Genomic DNA, 17652 nt, shown 5'->3' with positions numbered 1-17652 from the left:
TACAATTGCAGAACATCATATCGCACTTGTCATCTTTGAGGTACTGTAAGTATTTGGATTTGAAGGAAATATTCATCCTTGCTTGCTCTCTCCCATCTGAAGTCTATGGTGCTGCTGTTCCTTTCTCACATGTCCCTTCAAAGAGACAAGTGACACACAGACTCAATCACTCAGCAAACATATATGCTTTGACGTTTTCATCTTGCTGTTTACCTTCCAAATATTCCCCCTGAACCACAAATAAAGGCCTGCCATTCCTCATCCCCTCAGTCAAAGCAGTCCTTCGCTCCTTAGGCCCTGCAAGACCACCATGAACAAGAATCATGTCAGCAAGCAGAAGAAAAGCCTCAGTGTGCTCTTTTGTTCATACTGCTGCCCTCTAGTAACACTTCCTGGCAACTGCAGCATAAGAATGGGACTGAGAAGAGGGCTGTCCTATGCAAATAATATCCTCCCATGCATACTTTCTTCTGAGACGGTCGGCGGCTTGTGCCGTGATACCGCCTCCAACAAATGGTCTTCAACCAAATTTTAAAAAAGCACACCTGCCTTAGACGAAGGATTTTGCCACTCGAAGGAAGCACATGGGGACATCACCCTCATTTAGCAGGGTCCTAAATTGCCTGCTGTCAGCCTGTATACAGAACAAGGGCGTTCGTGGGCGTTCGTGAGCGTTCCTCAAAGGAAGGAGGTGGGTGATTAATTCACAGTGCCAGGGCAGGCCCAGCCCAGCCCAGCGCAGCCCAGCCCAGCCCGGCACAGCGCACTGCTGTGGAGGTCCATTCCTTCACATCCTGCAGCAGGCATGATGCAGACCTACTAGAGCAAAGGCTTGACTCTGCCCTTGTCTGTCTCTTAAAGAAAACAATCTTTCTAGCTTCTTATTGCACCTGATAAATGGACTCTAGCTTGCCTCAAACTTGACCCATCATTTCATTAGCCAGAGCTCATACTTGACCTTTATTTCTATCCAAGCTCACTGGCACCAAACCCCTGATTTGAGCGAGTTACTCACACCAAAATGAAAAATCACCATCATCCAACCTATTTTACAATAAGTGTAGCACCTTCCTCGCATTCTTGTGCTCAGTTATAACCCCCAATACCACAATTGCACTCTGCAATTCACCAAACTTAAAGGAAAAAGAATGAAGACATTGATAAAGGAAGACAAGGCCTTGTCCCTATTGCACCTACTTGAGAAATAGGGAGGTTGGTAGAAGGTCATGAGGGAAAACATTTGAAATTTTGGGACACACATGCCAAAAAGAGTGTCCACTTTTCTCCTCTGTTACCAAGTAAAAAAAAATCTTAGCAAAAAAAAAAACATTCACTTTTTGAAAATTTCCACCTTGGGATACCTCTACAGCATTGGCAGGATTCGAACGCTGGCCTGTGAGGGCTGTCTGCACCAAAGGTACAAGACTTACCTTTGAGCTATAGCTCCTTAGTGGTCTAGAGGATTGCAGTAGTAACTATAAGCAACATGCAGGCCTTGGTGTCCTTCCCGGCGGCTTCCATTGCACATGAAAAGGATGACCATGACATAAGGACAATTTGATAGGCTACATACATGGAAACCAGTGTGGTCCAGTGGGTAAGTGCCTGCCTTCCATACAGGCAACCAGGGTTCAAATCCCGGGTTTGGCACCAGGTGACTGATGGTGGCAGAGCAGAGGTAAGTTGGAGGTGGGCCTAAATGGCCAATTGGTAAGTAAAATGTGTCTGTGTGTTGTGTACGAGTGGAATCATGCCTAGTGAATGAGGGATTGCAGATTGGTTGGTAAGTAAAATAGGTGTGGCCTGAACAGAGAAAGGTAACAGGTGTTGTGTGCAGGAGGAGGAGGAGCCTAGGCAGAGTGGGTGGGGTCAGAGAGGAGGAGCCAGGTCAGAGAGGAGGGGTATAGGTGGAGCCTAGTCAGAGTGGGTGGGGTTAGAGAGGAGGAGTATAGGAGGAGCTGGGTCAGAGAGGAGGGGTATAGGAGGAGCCTAGTCAGAGTGGGAGGGGTCAGAGAGGAGGAGCATAGGAGGAGCCAGTTCGGAGGGGTGTAGGTGGAGCCTAGTCAGAGTGGGAGGGTTCAGAGAGCAGAGGAAGGGGAGGAGGATCCTGACTTATTGTGGGGTACTGCAAATACTTTTTTACTGCACCCCCCTATACTCTCTGATTTCTGTTGGGAGGGGGCAGTCAAAATTTGGGGGAGCAGTATTAAAAGGTGCTTAGGCGCAACGTGAAGGCGATGGGGTGCACACAATGGCTTGGCTTCCAGGTACTTTTTGGGGGGCTACCATTAGTTTTAATTGCTCTGATCCTCCCTCATGGGGTGTACCCCAAATGGTTCGGGGCCACGGGGGGGCAAGAAGCTGTTTGACAGTTTCTATTAACAACAGGGGTCACCATACGATTCTGCTGCAGTTATGGTATTCAAAGGTAAAACAAGGAGCATTTGGCTGTATTTTTGCAGGTGGAGTGCCCCAAAATGTTACTGCCAGCAGCAGCAGCAGCCCCCTTCCTCGCCACCCTGCAGATTGGTATAGGTACCTTTAGGACATTTCTGTTGAAAACAGAGGCTATAGCGAATCGCGCTACAAAATCCGAGAGCACTAACACTTGCTAAATAAAGGTGGCATCGGAGCATACGAATGAGGCAGGGAGAGGCTACTGTTGCAATTGGTTTGGTGGGTCATAGTGAATAACCTGGGAATGCAAATAGGCAGAAGTGTGAGGATTGGCAGTGTCTGTAGAGAATTTTGGCATGCTCTTCAGTTGATGTTTTCCTCCTTGAACTACAGAGGAAAGGCCTGGCCTTACTGTTGGGCAAAACATGTATTTATGATTTTAAGAAGTGTAGTCTGGATGTACTGAGAGGGCCTGTACAGTACGGTAAATGCCTGTATACCCCTGCAATGTGCATCCAACTGTCACTTGAGATTGAACAGCAAACGAAGCAGCTGGGTTACTGACTGAATGTAAATGGAAGGCACATAGGAAGGGTGTTTGTGGTCACTCAAATGATTGAAACCTGGTTGATGCACTACCAAAGCTGGGGTACCAGGGGGGAACATTTGAGGGGTATTGAGATGGTGGTGTCCAGAGGTCAAAATATGTTTCAGAGACACAGAGGTACTGCTGTCCTGGTCCCACATTGGGGGTAGACAAAAGTCCCTGCTAAAGATTTCTGTCCAACTGTTACCACATTTTGTGCAGCCTGGCTCCCTCTGTAACGATTCCCCAGTGTCTTTCGATCCTACAGATGACTGTAGCAAACTTCCCAAATTTTTTCTTGGCCTCATACTCCCAAAGGAGTGCCTGACATTTCCCAGCCTAACGATACTCACATTCTGGGAAAAACCTCACTAACTATGCATATTTATCTACCACACATGGCAAATCCTTACAATTGCAGAACATCATATCGCACTTGTCATCTTTGAGGTACTGTAAGTATTTGGATTTGAAGGAAATATTCATCCTTGCTTGCTCTCTCCCATCTGAAGTCTATGGTGCTGCTGTTCCTTTCTCACATGTCCCTTCAAAGAGACAAGTGACACACAGACTCAATCACTCAGCAAACATATATGCTTTGACGTTTTCATCTTGCTGTTTACCTTCCAAATATTCCCCCTGAACCACAAATAAAGGCCTGCCATTCCTCATCCCCTCAGTCAAAGCAGTCCTTCGCTCCTTAGGCCCTGCAAGACCACCATGAACAAGAATCATGTCAGCAAGCAGAAGAAAAGCCTCAGTGTGCTCTTTTGTTCATACTGCTGCCCTCTAGTAACACTTCCTGGCAACTGCAGCATAAGAATGGGACTGAGAAGAGGGCTGTCCTATGCAAATAATATCCTCCCATGCATACTTTCTTCTGAGACGGTCGGCGGCTTGTGCCGTGATACCGCCTCCAACAAATGGTCTTCAACCAAATTTTAAAAAAGCACACCTGCCTTAGACGAAGGATTTTGCCACTCGAAGGAAGCACATGGGGACATCACCCTCATTTAGCAGGGTCCTAAATTGCCTGCTGTCAGCCTGTATACAGAACAAGGGCGTTCGTGGGCGTTCGTGAGCGTTCCTCAAAGGAAGGAGGTGGGTGATTAATTCACAGTGCCAGGGCAGGCCCAGCCCAGCCCAGCGCAGCCCAGCCCAGCCCGGCACAGCGCACTGCTGTGGAGGTCCATTCCTTCACATCCTGCAGCAGGCATGATGCAGACCTACTAGAGCAAAGGCTTGACTCTGCCCTTGTCTGTCTCTTAAAGAAAACAATCTTTCTTGCTTCTTATTGCACCTGATAAATGGACTCTAGCTTGCCTCAAACTTGACCCATCATTTCATTAGCCAGAGCTCATACTTGACCTTTATTTCTATCCAAGCTCACTGGCACCAAACCCCTGATTTGAGCGAGTTACTCACACCAAAATGAAAAATCACCATCATCCAACCTATTTTACAATAAGTGTAGCACCTTCCTCGCATTCTTGTGCTCAGTTATAACCCCCAATACCACAATTGCACTCTGCAATTCACCAAACTTAAAGGAAAAAGAATGAAGACATTGATAAAGGAAGACAAGGCCTTGTCCCTATTGCACCTACTTGAGAAATAGGGAGGTTGGTAGAAGGTCATGAGGGAAAACATTTGAAATTTTGGGACACACATGCCAAAAATAGTGTCCACTTTTCTCCTCTGTTACCAAGTAAAAAAAAATCTTAGCAAAAAAAAAAACATTCACTTTTTGAAAATTTCCACCTTGGGATACCTCTACAGCATTGGCAGGATTCGAACGCTGGCCTGTGAGGGCTGTCTGCACCAAAGGTACAAGACTTACCTTTGAGCTATAGCTCCTTAGTGGTCTAGAGGATTGCAGTAGTAACTATAAGCAACATACAGGCCTTGGTGTCCTTCCCGGCGGCTTCCATTGCACATGAAAAGGATGACCATGACATAAGGACAATTTGATAGGCTACATACATGGAAACCAGTGTGGTCCAGTGGGTAAGTGCCTGCCTTCCATACAGGCAACCAGGGTTCAAATCCCAGGTTTGGCACCAGGTGACTGATGGTGGCAGAGCAGAGGTAAGTTGGAGGTGGGCCTAAATGGCCAATTGGTAAGTAAAATGTGTCTGTGTGTTGTGTACGAGTGGAATCATGCCTAGTGAATGAGGGATTGCAGATTGGTTGGTAAGTAAAATAGGTGTGGCCTGAACAGAGAAAGGTAACAGGTGTTGTGTGCAGGAGGAGGAGGAGCCTAGGCAGAGTGAGTGGGGTCAGAGAGGAGGAGCCAGGTCAGAGAGGAGGGGTATAGGTGGAGCCTAGTCAGAGTGGGTGGGGTTAGAGAGGAGGAGTATAGGAGGAGCTGGGTCAGAGAGGAGGGGTCTAGGAGGAGCCTAGTCAGAGTGGGAGGGGTCAGAGAGGAGGAGCATAGGAGGAGCCAGTTGGGAGGGGTGTAGGTGGAGCCTAGTCAGAGTGGGAGGGTTCAGAGAGCAGAGGAAGGGGAGGAGGATCCTGACTTATTGTGGGGTACTGCAAATACTTTTTTACTGCACCCCCCTATACTCTCTGATTTCTGTTGGGAGGGGGCAGTCAAAATTTGGGGGAGCAGTATTAAAAGGTGCTTAGGCGCAACGTGAAGGCGATGGGGTGCACACAATGGCTTGGCTTCCAGGTACTTTTTGGGGGGCTACCATTAGTTTTAATTGCTCTGATCCTCCCTCATGGGGTGTACCCCAAATGGTTCGGGGCCACGGGGGGGCAAGAAGCTGTTTGACAGTTTCTATTAACAACAGGGGTCACCATACGATTCTGCTGCAGTTATGGTATTCAAAGGTAAAACAAGGAGCATTTGGCTGTATTTTTGCAGGTGGGGTGCCCCAAAATGTTACTGCCAGCAGCAGCAGCCCCCTTCCTCGCCACCCTGCAGATTGGTATAGGTACCTTTAGGACATTTCTGTTGAAAACAGAGGCTATAGCGAATCGCGCTACAAAATCCGAGAGCACTAACACTTGCTAAATAAAGGTGGCATCGGAGCATACGAATGAGGCAGGGAGAGGCTACTGTTGCAATTGGTTTGGTGGGTCATAGTGAATAACCTGGGAATGCAAATAGGCAGAAGTGTGAGGATTGGCAGTGTCTGTAGAGAATTTTGGCATGCTCTTCGGTTGATGTTTTCCTCCTTGAACTACAGAGGAAAGGCCTGGCCTTACTGTTGGGCAAAACATGTATTTATGATTTTAAGAAGTGTAGTCTGGATGTACTGAGAGGGCCTGTACAGTACGGTAAATGCCTGTATACCCCTGCAATGTGCATCCAACTGTCACTTGAGATTGAACAGCAAACGAAGCAGCTGGGTTACTGACTGAATGTAAATGGAAGGCACATAGGAAAGGTGTTTGTGGTCACTCAAATGATTGAAACCTGGTTGATGCACTACCAAAGCTGGGGTACCAGGGGGGAACATTTGAGGGGTATTGAGATGGTGGTGTCCAGAGGTCAAAATATGTTTCAGAGACACAGAGGTACTGCTGTCCTGGTCCCACATTGGGGGTAGACAAAAGTCCCTGCTAAAGATTTCTGTCCAACTGTTACCACATTTTGTGCAGCCTGGCTCCCTCTGTAACGATTCCCCAGTGTCTTTCGATCCTACAGATGACTGTAGCAAACTTCCCAAATTTTTTCTTGGCCTCATACTCCCAAAGGAGTGCCTGACATTTGCCAGCCTAACGATACTCACATTCTGGGAAAAACCTCACTAACTATGCATATTTATCTACCACACATGGCAAATCCTTACAATTGCAGAACATCATATCGCACTTGTCATCTTTGAGGTACTGTAAGTATTTGGATTTGAAGGAAATATTCATCCTTGCTTGCTCTCTCCCATCTGAAGTCTATGGTGCTGCTGTTCCTTTCTCACATGTCCCTTCAAAGAGACAAGTGACACACAGACTCAATCACTCAGCAAACATATATGCTTTGACGTTTTCATCTTGCTGTTTACCTTCCAAATATTCCCCCTGAACCACAAATAAAGGCCTGCCATTCCTCATCCCCTCAGTCAAAGCAGTCCTTCGCTCCTTAGGCCCTGCAAGACCACCATGAACAAGAATCATGTCAGCAAGCAGAAGAAAAGCCTCAGTGTGCTCTTTTGTTCATACTGCTGCCCTCTAGTAACACTTCCTGGCAACTGCAGCATAAGAATGGGACTGAGAAGAGGGCTGTCCTATGCAAATAATATCCTCCCATGCATACTTTCTTCTGAGACGGTCGGCGGCTTGTGCCGTGATACCGCCTCCAACAAATGGTCTTCAACCAAATTTTAAAAAAGCCCACCTGCCTTAGACGAAGGATTTTGCCACTCGAAGGAAGCACATGGGGACATCACCCTCATTTAGCAGGGTCCTAAATTGCCTGCTGTCAGCCTGTATACAGAACAAGGGCATTCGTGGGCGTTCGTGAGCGTTCCTCAAAGGAAGGAGGTGGGTGATTAATTCACAGTGCCAGGGCAGGCCCAGCCCAGCGCAGCCCAGCCCAGCCCGGCACAGCGCACTGCTGTGGAGGTCCATTCCTTCACATCCTGCAGCAGGCATGATGCAGACCTACTAGAGCAAAGGCTTGACTCTGCCCTTGTCTGTCTCTTAAAGAAAACAATCTTTCTAGCTTCTTATTGCACCTGATAAATGGACTCTAGCTTGCCTCAAACTTGACCCATCATTTCATTAGCCAGAGCTCATACTTGACCTTTATTTCTATCCAAGCTCACTGGCACCAAACCCCTGATTTGAGCGAGTTACTCACACCAAAATGAAAAATCACCATCATCCAACCTATTTTACAATAAGTGTAGCACCTTCCTCGCATTCTTGTGCTCAGTTATAACCCCCAATACCACAATTGCACTCTGCAATTCACCAAACTTAAAGGAAAAAGAATGAAGACATTGATAAAGGAAGACAAGGCCTTGTCCCTATTGCACCTACTTGAGAAATAGGGAGGTTGGTAGAAGGTCATGAGGGAAAACATTTGAAATTTTGGGACACACATGCCAAAAAGAGTGTCCACTTTTCTCCTCTGTTACCAAGTAAAAAAAAATCTTAGCAAAAAAAAAAACATTCACTTTTTGAAAATTTCCACCTTGGGATACCTCTACAGCATTGGCAGGATTCGAACGCTGGCCTGTGAGGGCTGTCTGCACCAAAGGTACAAGACTTACCTTTGAGCTATAGCTCCTTAGTGGTCTAGAGGATTGCAGTAGTAACTATAAGCAACATACAGGCCTTGGTGTCCTTCCCGGCGGCTTCCATTGCACATGAAAAGGATGACCATGACATAAGGACAATTTGATAGGCTACATACATGGAAACCAGTGTGGTCCAGTGGGTAAGTGCCTGCCTTCCATACAGGCAACCAGGGTTCAAATCCCGGGTTTGGCACCAGGTGACTGATGGTGGCAGAGCAGAGGTAAGTTGGAGGTGGGCCTAAATGGCCAATTGGTAAGTAAAATGTGTCTGTGTGTTGTGTACGAGTGGAATCATGCCTAGTGAATGAGGGATTGCAGATTGGTTGGTAAGTAAAATAGGTGTGGCCTGAACAGAGAAAGGTAACAGGTGTTGTGTGCAGGAGGAGGAGGAGCCTAGGCAGAGTGGGTGGGGTCAGAGAGGAGGAGCCAGGTCAGAGAGGAGGGGTATAGGTGGAGCCTAGTCAGAGTGGGTGGGGTTAGAGAGGAGGAGTATAGGAGGAGCTGGGTCAGAGAGGAGGGGTATAGGAGGAGCCTAGTCAGAGTGGGAGGGGTCAGAGAGGAGGAGCATAGGAGGAGCCAGTTCGGAGGGGTGTAGGTGGAGCCTAGTCAGAGTGGGAGGGTTCAGAGAGCAGAGGAAGGGGAGGAGGATCCTGACTTATTGTGGGGTACTGCAAATACTTTTTTACTGCACCCCCCTATACTCTCTGATTTCTGTTGGGAGGGGCAGTCAAAATTTGGGGGAGCAGTATTAAAAGGTGCTTAGGCGCAACGTGAAGGCGATGGGGTGCACACAATGGCTTGGCTTCCAGGTACTTTTTGGGGGGCTACCATTAGTTTTAATTGCTCTGATCCTCCCTCATGGGGTGTACCCCAAATGGTTCGGGGCCACGGGGGGGCAAGAAGCTGTTTGACAGTTTCTATTAACAACAGGGGTCACCATACGATTCTGCTGCAGTTATGGTATTCAAAGGTAAAACAAGGAGCATTTGGCTGTATTTTTGCAGGTGGGGTGCCCCAAAATGTTACTGCCAGCAGCAGCAGCAGCCCCCTTCCTCGCCACCCTGCAGATTGGTATAGGTACCTTTAGGACATTTCTGTTGAAAACAGAGGCTATAGCGAATCGCGCTACAAAATCCGAGAGCACTAACACTTGCTAAATAAAGGTGGCATCGGAGCATACGAATGAGGCAGGGAGAGGCTACTGTTGCAATTGGTTTGGTGGGTCATAGTGAATAACCTGGGAATGCAAATAGGCAGAAGTGTGAGGATTGGCAGTGTCTGTAGAGAATTTTGGCATGCTCTTCGGTTGATGTTTTCCTCCTTGAACTACAGAGGAAAGGCCTGGCCTTACTGTTGGGCAAAACATGTATTTATGATTTTAAGAAGTGTAGTCTGGATGTACTGAGAGGGCCTGTACAGTACGGTAAATGCCTGTATACCCCTGCAATGTGCATCCAACTGTCACTTGAGATTGAACAGCAAACGAAGCAGCTGGGTTACTGACTGAATGTAAATGGAAGGCACATAGGAAGGGTGTTTGTGGTCACTCAAATGATTGAAACCTGGTTGATGCACTACCAAAGCTGGGGTACCAGGGGGAACATTTGAGGGGTATTGAGATGGTGGTGTCCAGAGGTCAAAATATGTTTCAGAGACACAGAGGTACTGCGGTCCTGGTCCCACATTGGGGGTAGACAAAAGTCCCTGCTAAAGATTTCTGTCCAACTGTTACCACATTTTGTGCAGCCTGGCTCCCTCTGTAACGATTCCCCAGTGTCTTTCGATCCTACAGATGACTGTAGCAAACTTCCCAAATTTTTTCTTGGCCTCATACTCCCAAAGGAGTGCCTGACATTTGCCAGCCTAACGATACTCACATTCTGGGAAAAACCTCACTAACTATGCATATTTATCTACCACACATGGCAAATCCTTACAATTGCAGAACATCATATCGCACTTGTCATCTTTGAGGTACTGTAAGTATTTGGATTTGAAGGAAATATTCATCCTTGCTTGCTCTCTCCCATCTGAAGTCTATGGTGCTGCTGTTCCTTTCCCACATGTCCCTTCAAAGAGACAAGTGACACACAGACTCAATCACTCAGCAAACATATATGCTTTGACGTTTTCATCTTGCTGTTTACCTTCCAAATATTCCCCCTGAACCACAAATAAAGGCCTGCCATTCCTCATCCCCTCAGTCAAAGCAGTCCTTCGCTCCTTAGGCCCTGCAAGACCACCATGAACAAGAATCATGTCAGCAAGCAGAAGAAAAGCCTCAGTGTGCTCTTTTGTTCATACTGATGCCCTCTAGTAACACTTCATGGCAACTGCAGCATAAGAATGGGACTGAGAAGAGGGCTGTCCTATGCAAATAATATCCTCCCATGCATACTTTCTGCTGAGACGGTCGGCGGCTTGTGCCGTGATACCGCCTCCAACAAATGGTCTTCAACCAAATTTTAAAAAAGCCCACCTGCCTTAGACGAAGGATTTTGCCACTCGAAGGAAGCACATGGGGACATCACCCTCATTTAGCAGGGTCCTAAATTGCCTGCTGTCAGCCTGTATACAGAACAAGGGCGTTCGTGAGCGTTCCTCAAAGGAAGGAGGTGGGTGATTAATTCACAGTGCCAGGGCAGGCCCAGCCCAGCCCAGCCCAGCGCAGCCCAGCCCGGCACAGCGCACTGCTGTGGAGGTCCATTCCTTCACATCCTGCAGCAGGCATGATGCAGACCTACTAGAGCAAAGGCTTGACTCTGCCCTTGTCTGTCTCTTAAAGAAAACAATCTTTCTAGCTTCTTATTGCACCTGATAAATGGACTCTAGCTTGCCTCAAACTTGACCCATCATTTTATTAGCCCGAGCTCATACTTGACCTTTATTTCTATCCAAGCTCACTGGCACCAAACCCCTGATTTGAGCGAGTTACTCACACCAAAATGAAAAATCACCATCATCCAACCTATTTTACAATAAGTGTAGCACCTTCCTCGCATTCTTGTGCTCAGTTATAACCCCCAATACCACAATTGCACTCTGCAATTCACCAAACTTAAAGGAAAAAGAATGAAGACATTGATAAAGGAAGACAAGGCCTTGTCCCTATTGCACCTACTTGAGAAATAGGGAAGTTGGTAGAAGGTCATGAGGGAAAACATTTGAAATTTTGGGACACACATGCCAAAAAGAGTGTCCACTTTTCTCCTCTGTTACCAAGTAAAAAAAAATCTTAGCAAAAAAAAAAAACATTCACTTTTTGAAAATTTCCACCTTGGGATACCTCTACAGCATTGGCAGGATTCGAACCCTGGCCTGTGAGGGCTGTCTGCACCAAAGGTACAAGACTTACCTTTGAGCTATAGCTCCTTAGTGGTCTAGAGGATTGCAGTAGTAACTATAAGCAACATACAGGCCTTGGTGTCCTTCCCGGCAGCTTCCATTGCACATGAAAAGGATGACCATGACATAAGGACAATTTGATAGGGTACATCCATGGAAACCAGTGTGGTCCAGTGGGTAAGTGCCTGCCTTCCATGCAGACAACCAGGGTTCAAATCCCGGGTTCGGCACCAGGTGACTGATGGTGGCAGAGCAGAGGTAAGTTGGAGGTTGGCCTAAATGGCCAATTGGTAAGTAAAATGTGTCTGTGTGTTGTGTACGAGTGGAATCATGCCTAGTGAATGAGGGAGTGCAGATTGGTTGGTAAGTAAAATAGGTGTGGCCTGAACAGAGAAAGGTAACAGGTGTTGTGTGCAGGAGGAGGAGGAGCCTAGGCAGAGTGGGTGGGGTCAGAGAGGAGGAGTATAGGAGGAGCTGGGTCAGAGAGGAGGGGTATAGGAGGAGCCTAGTCAGAGTGGGAGGGGTCTGAGAGGAGGAGCATAGGAGGAGCCAGGTCGGAGGGGTATAGGTGGAGCCTAGTCAGAGTGGGAGGGGTCAGAGAGGAGGAGTTTAGGAGGAGCCTAGTCAGAGTGGGTAGGCTCAGAGAGCAGAGGAAGGGGAGGAGGATCCTGACTTATTGTGGGGTACTGCAAATACTTTTTTACTGCACCCCCCTATACTCTCTGATTTCTGTTGGGACGGGGCAGTCAAAATTTGGGGGAGCAGTATTAAAAGGTGCTTAGGCGCAACGTGAAGGCGATGGGGTGCACACAATGGCTTGGCTTCCAGGTACTTTTTGGGGGGCTACCATTAGTTTTAATTGCTCTGATCCTCCCTCATGGGGTGTACCCCAAATGGTTCGGGGCCACGGGGGGGCAAGAAGCTGTTTGACAGTTTCTATTAACAACAGGGGTCACCATACGATTCTGCTGCAGTTATGGTATTCAAAGGTAAAACAAGGAGCATTTGGCTGTATTTTTGCAGGTGGGGTGCCCCAAAATGTTACTGCCAGCAGCAGCAGCAGCCCCCTTCCTCGCCACCCTGCAGATTGGTATAGGTACCTTTAGGACATTTCTGTTGAAAACAGAGGCTATAGCGAATCGCGCTACAAAATCCGAGAGCACTAACACTTGCTAAATAAAGGTGGCATCGGAGCATACGAATGAGGCAGGGAGAGGCTACTGTTGCAATTGGTTTGGTGGGTCATAGTGAATAACCTGGGAATGCAAATAGGCAGAAGTGTGAGGATTGGCAGTGTCTGTAGAGAATTTTGGCATGCTCTTCAGTTGATGTTTTCCTCCTTGAACTACAGAGGAAAGGCCTGGCCTTACTGTTGGGCAAAACATGTATTTATGATTTTAAGAAGTGTAGTCCGGATGTACTGAGAGGGCCTGTACAGTACGGTAAATGCCTGTATACCCCTGCAATGTGCATCCAACTGTCACTTGAGATTGAACAGCAAACGAAGCAGCTGGGTTACTGACTGAATGTAAATGGAAGGCACATAGGAAGGGTGTTTGTGGTCACTCAAATGATTGAAACCTGGTTGATGCACTACCAAAGCTGGGGTACCAGGGGGGAACATTTGAGGGGTATTGAGATGGTGGTGTCCAGAGGTCAAAATATGTTTCAGAGACACAGAGGTACTGCGGTCCTGGTCCCACATTGGGGGTAGACAAAAGTCCCTGCTAAAGATTTCTGTCCAACTGTTACCACATTTTGTGCAGCCTGGCTCCCTCTGTAACGATTCCCCAGTGTCTTTCGATCCTACAGATGACTGTAGCAAACTTCCCAAATTTTTTCTTGGCCTCATACTCCCAAAGGAGTGCCTGACATTTGCCAGCCTAACGATACTCACATTCTGGGAAAAACCTCACTAACTATGCATATTTATCTACCACACATGGCAAATCCTTACAATTGCAGAACATCATATCGCACTTGTCATCTTTGAGGTACTGTAAGTATTTGGATTTGAGGGAAATATTCATCCTTGCTTGCTCTCTCCCATCTGAAGTCTATGGTGCTGCTGTTCCTTTCTCACATGTCCCTTCAAAGAGACAAGTGACACACAGACTCAATCACTCAGCAAACATATATGCTTTGACGTTTTCATCTTGCTGTTTACCTTCCAAATATTCCCCCTGAACCACAAATAAAGGCCTGCCATTCCTCATCCCCTCAGTCAAAGCAGTCCTTCGCTCCTTAGGCCCTGCAAGACCACCATGAACAAGAATCATGTCAGCAAGCAGAAGAAAAGCCTCAGTGTGCTCTTTTGTTCATACTGCTGCCCTCTAGTAACACTTCATGGCAACTGCAGCATAAGAATGGGACTGAGAAGAGGGCTGTCCTATGCAAATAATATCCTCCCATGCATACTTTCTTCTGAGACGGTCCGCGGCTTGTGCCGTGATACCGCCTCCAACAAATGGTCTTCAACCAAATTTTAAAAAAGCCCACCTGCCTTAGACGAAGGATTTTGCCACTCGAAGGAAGCACATGGGGACATCACCCTCATTTAGCAGGGTCCTAAATTGCCTGCTGTCAGCCTGTATACAGAACAAGGGCATTCGTGGGCGTTCGTGAGCGTTCCTCAAAGGAAGGAGGTGGGTGATTAATTCACAGTGCCAGGGCAGGCCCAGCCCAGCCCAGCGCAGCCCAGCCCAGCCCGGCACAGCGCACTGCTGTGGAGGTCCATTCCTTCACATCCTGCAGCAGGCATGATGCAGACCTACTAGAGCAAAGGCTTGACTCTGCCCTTGTCTGTCTCTTAAAGAAAACAATCTTTCTAGCTTCTTATTGCACCTGATAAATGGACTCTAGCTTGCCTCAAACTTGACCCATCATTTCATTAGCCAGAGCTCATACTTGACCTTTATTTCTATCCAAGCTCACTGGCACCAAACCCCTGATTTGAGCGAGTTACTCACACCAAAATGAAAAATCACCATCATCCAACCTATTTTACAATAAGTGTAGCACCTTCCTCGCATTCTTGTGCTCAGTTATAACCCCCAATACCACAATTGCACTCTGCAATTCACCAAACTTAAAGGAAAAAGAATGAAGACATTGATAAAGGAAGACAAGGCCTTGTCCCTATTGCACCTACTTGAGAAATAGGGAGGTTGGTAGAAGGTCATGAGGGAAAACATTTGAAATTTTGGGACACACATGCCAAAAATAGTGTCCACTTTTCTCCTCTGTTACCAAGTAAAAAAAAATCTTAGCAAAAAAAAAAACATTCACTTTTTGAAAATTTCCACCTTGGGATACCTCTACAGCATTGGCAGGATTCGAACGCTGGCCTGTGAGGGCTGTCTGCACCAAAGGTACAAGACTTACCTTTGAGCTATAGCTCCTTAGTGGTCTAGAGGATTGCAGTAGTAACTATAAGCAACATACAGGCCTTGGTGTCCTTCCCGGCGGCTTCCATTGCACATGAAAAGGATGACCATGACATAAGGACAATTTGATAGGCTACATACATGGAAACCAGTGTGGTCCAGTGGGTAAGTGCCTGCCTTCCATACAGGCAACCAGGGTTCAAATCCCAGGTTTGGCACCAGGTGACTGATGGTGGCAGAGCAGAGGTAAGTTGGAGGTGGGCCTAAATGGCCAATTGGTAAGTAAAATGTGTCTGTGTGTTGTGTACGAGTGGAATCATGCCTAGTGAATGAGGGATTGCAGATTGGTTGGTAAGTAAAATAGGTGTGGCCTGAACAGAGAAAGGTAACAGGTGTTGTGTGCAGGAGGAGGAGGAGCCTAGGCAGAGTGGGTGGGGTCAGAGAGGAGGAGCCAGGTCAGAGAGGAGGGGTATAGGAGGAGCCTAGTCAGAGTGGGAGGGGTCAGAGAGGAGGAGCATAGGAGGAGCCAGTTCGGAGGGGTGTAGGTGGAGCCTAGTCAGAGTGGGAGGGTTCAGAGAGCAGAGGAAGGGGAGGAGGATCCTGACTTATTGTGGGGTACTGCAAATACTTTTTTACTGCACCCCCCTATACTCTCTGATTTCTGTTGGGAGGGGGCAGTCAAAATTTGGGGGAGCAGTATTAAAAGGTGCTTAGGCGCAACGTGAAGGCGATGGGGTGCACACAATGGCTTGGCTTCCAGGTACTTTTTGGGGGGCTACCATTAGTTTTAATTGCTCTGATCCTCCCTCATGGGGTGTACCCCAAATGGTTCGGGGCCACGGGGGGGCAAGAAGCTGTTTGACAGTTTCTATTAACAACAGGGGTCACCATACGATTCTGCTGCAGTTATGGTATTCAAAGGTAAAACAAGGAGCATTTGGCTGTATTTTTGCAGGTGGGGTGCCCCAAAATGTTACTGCCAGCAGCAGCAGCCCCCTTCCTCGCCACCCTGCAGATTGGTATAGGTACCTTTAGGACATTTCTGTTGAAAACAGAGGCTATAGCGAATCGCGCTACAAAATCCGAGAGCACTAACACTTGCTAAATAAAGGTGGCATCGGAGCATACGAATGAGGCAGGGAGAGGCTACTGTTGCAATTGGTTTGGTGGGTCATAGTGAATAACCTGGGAATGCAAATAGGCAGAAGTGTGAGGATTGGCAGTGTCTGTAGAGAATTTTGGCATGCTCTTCGGTTGATGTTTTCCTCCTTGAACTACAGAGGAAAGGCCTGGCCTTACTGTTGGGCAAAACATGTATTTATGATTTTAAGAAGTGTAGTCTGGATGTACTGAGAGGGCCTGTACAGTACGGTAAATGCCTGTATACCCCTGCAATGTGCATCCAACTGTCACTTGAGATTGAACAGCAAACGAAGCAGCTGGGTTACTGACTGAATGTAAATGGAAGGCACATAGGAAAGGTGTTTGTGGTCACTCAAATGATTGAAACCTGGTTGATGCACTACCAAAGCTGGGGTACCAGGGGGGAACATTTGAGGGGTATTGAGATGGTGGTGTCCAGAGGTCAAAATATGTTTCAGAGACACAGAGGTACTGCTGTCCTGGTCCCACATTGGGGGTAGACAAAAGTCCCTGCTAAAGATTTCTGTCCAACTGTTACCACATTTTGTGCAGCCTGGCTCCCTCTGTAACGATTCCCCAGTGTCTTTCGATCCTACAGATGACTGTAGCAAACTTCCCAAATTTTTTCTTGGCCTCATACTCCCAAAGGAGTGCCTGACATTTGCCAGCCTAACGATACTCACATTCTGGGAAAAACCTCACTAACTATGCATATTTATCTACCACACATGGCAAATCCTTACAATTGCAGAACATCATATCGCACTTGTCATCTTTGAGGTACTGTAAGTATTTGGATTTGAAGGAAATATTCATCCTTGCTTGCTCTCTCCCATCTGAAGTCTATGGTGCTGCTGTTCCTTTCTCACATGTCCCTTCAAAGAGACAAGTGACACACAGACTCAATCACTCAGCAAACATATATGCTTTGACGTTTTCATCTTGCTGTTTACCTTCCAAATATTCCCCCTGAACCACAAATAAAGGCCTGCCATTCCTCATCCCCTCAGTCAAAGCAGTCCTTCGCTCCTTAGGCCCTGCAAGACCACCATGAACAAGAATCATGTCAGCAAGCAGAAGAAAAGCCTCAGTGTGCTCTTTTGTTCATACTGCTGCCCTCTAGTAACACTTCCTGGCAACTGCAGCATAAGAATGGGACTGAGAAGAGGGCTGTCCTATGCAAATAATATCCTCCCATGCATACTTTCTTCTGAGACGGTCGGCGGCTTGTGCCGTGATACCGCCTCCAACAAATGGTCTTCAACCAAATTTTAAAAAAGCCCACCTGCCTTAGACGAAGGATTTTGCCACTCGAAGGAAGCACATGGGGACATCACCCTCATTTAGCAGGGTCCTAAATTGCCTGCTGTCAGCCTGTATACAGAACAAGGGCATTCGTGGGCGTTCGTGAGCGTTCCTCAAAGGAAGGAGGTGGGTGATTAATTCACAGTGCCAGGGCAGGCCCAGCCCAGCCCAGCGCAGCCCAGCCCAGCCCGGCACAGCGCACTGCTGTGGAGGTCCATTCCTTCACATCCTGCAGCAG

This window comes from Lissotriton vulgaris, chromosome 2_1 (genome assembly GCF_964263255.1).
Source record: "Lissotriton vulgaris chromosome 2_1, aLisVul1.2, whole genome shotgun sequence".
Classification (NCBI taxonomy): domain Eukaryota; kingdom Metazoa; phylum Chordata; class Amphibia; order Caudata; family Salamandridae; genus Lissotriton; species Lissotriton vulgaris.
Note: the sequence above shows the minus strand (reverse complement) of the source record.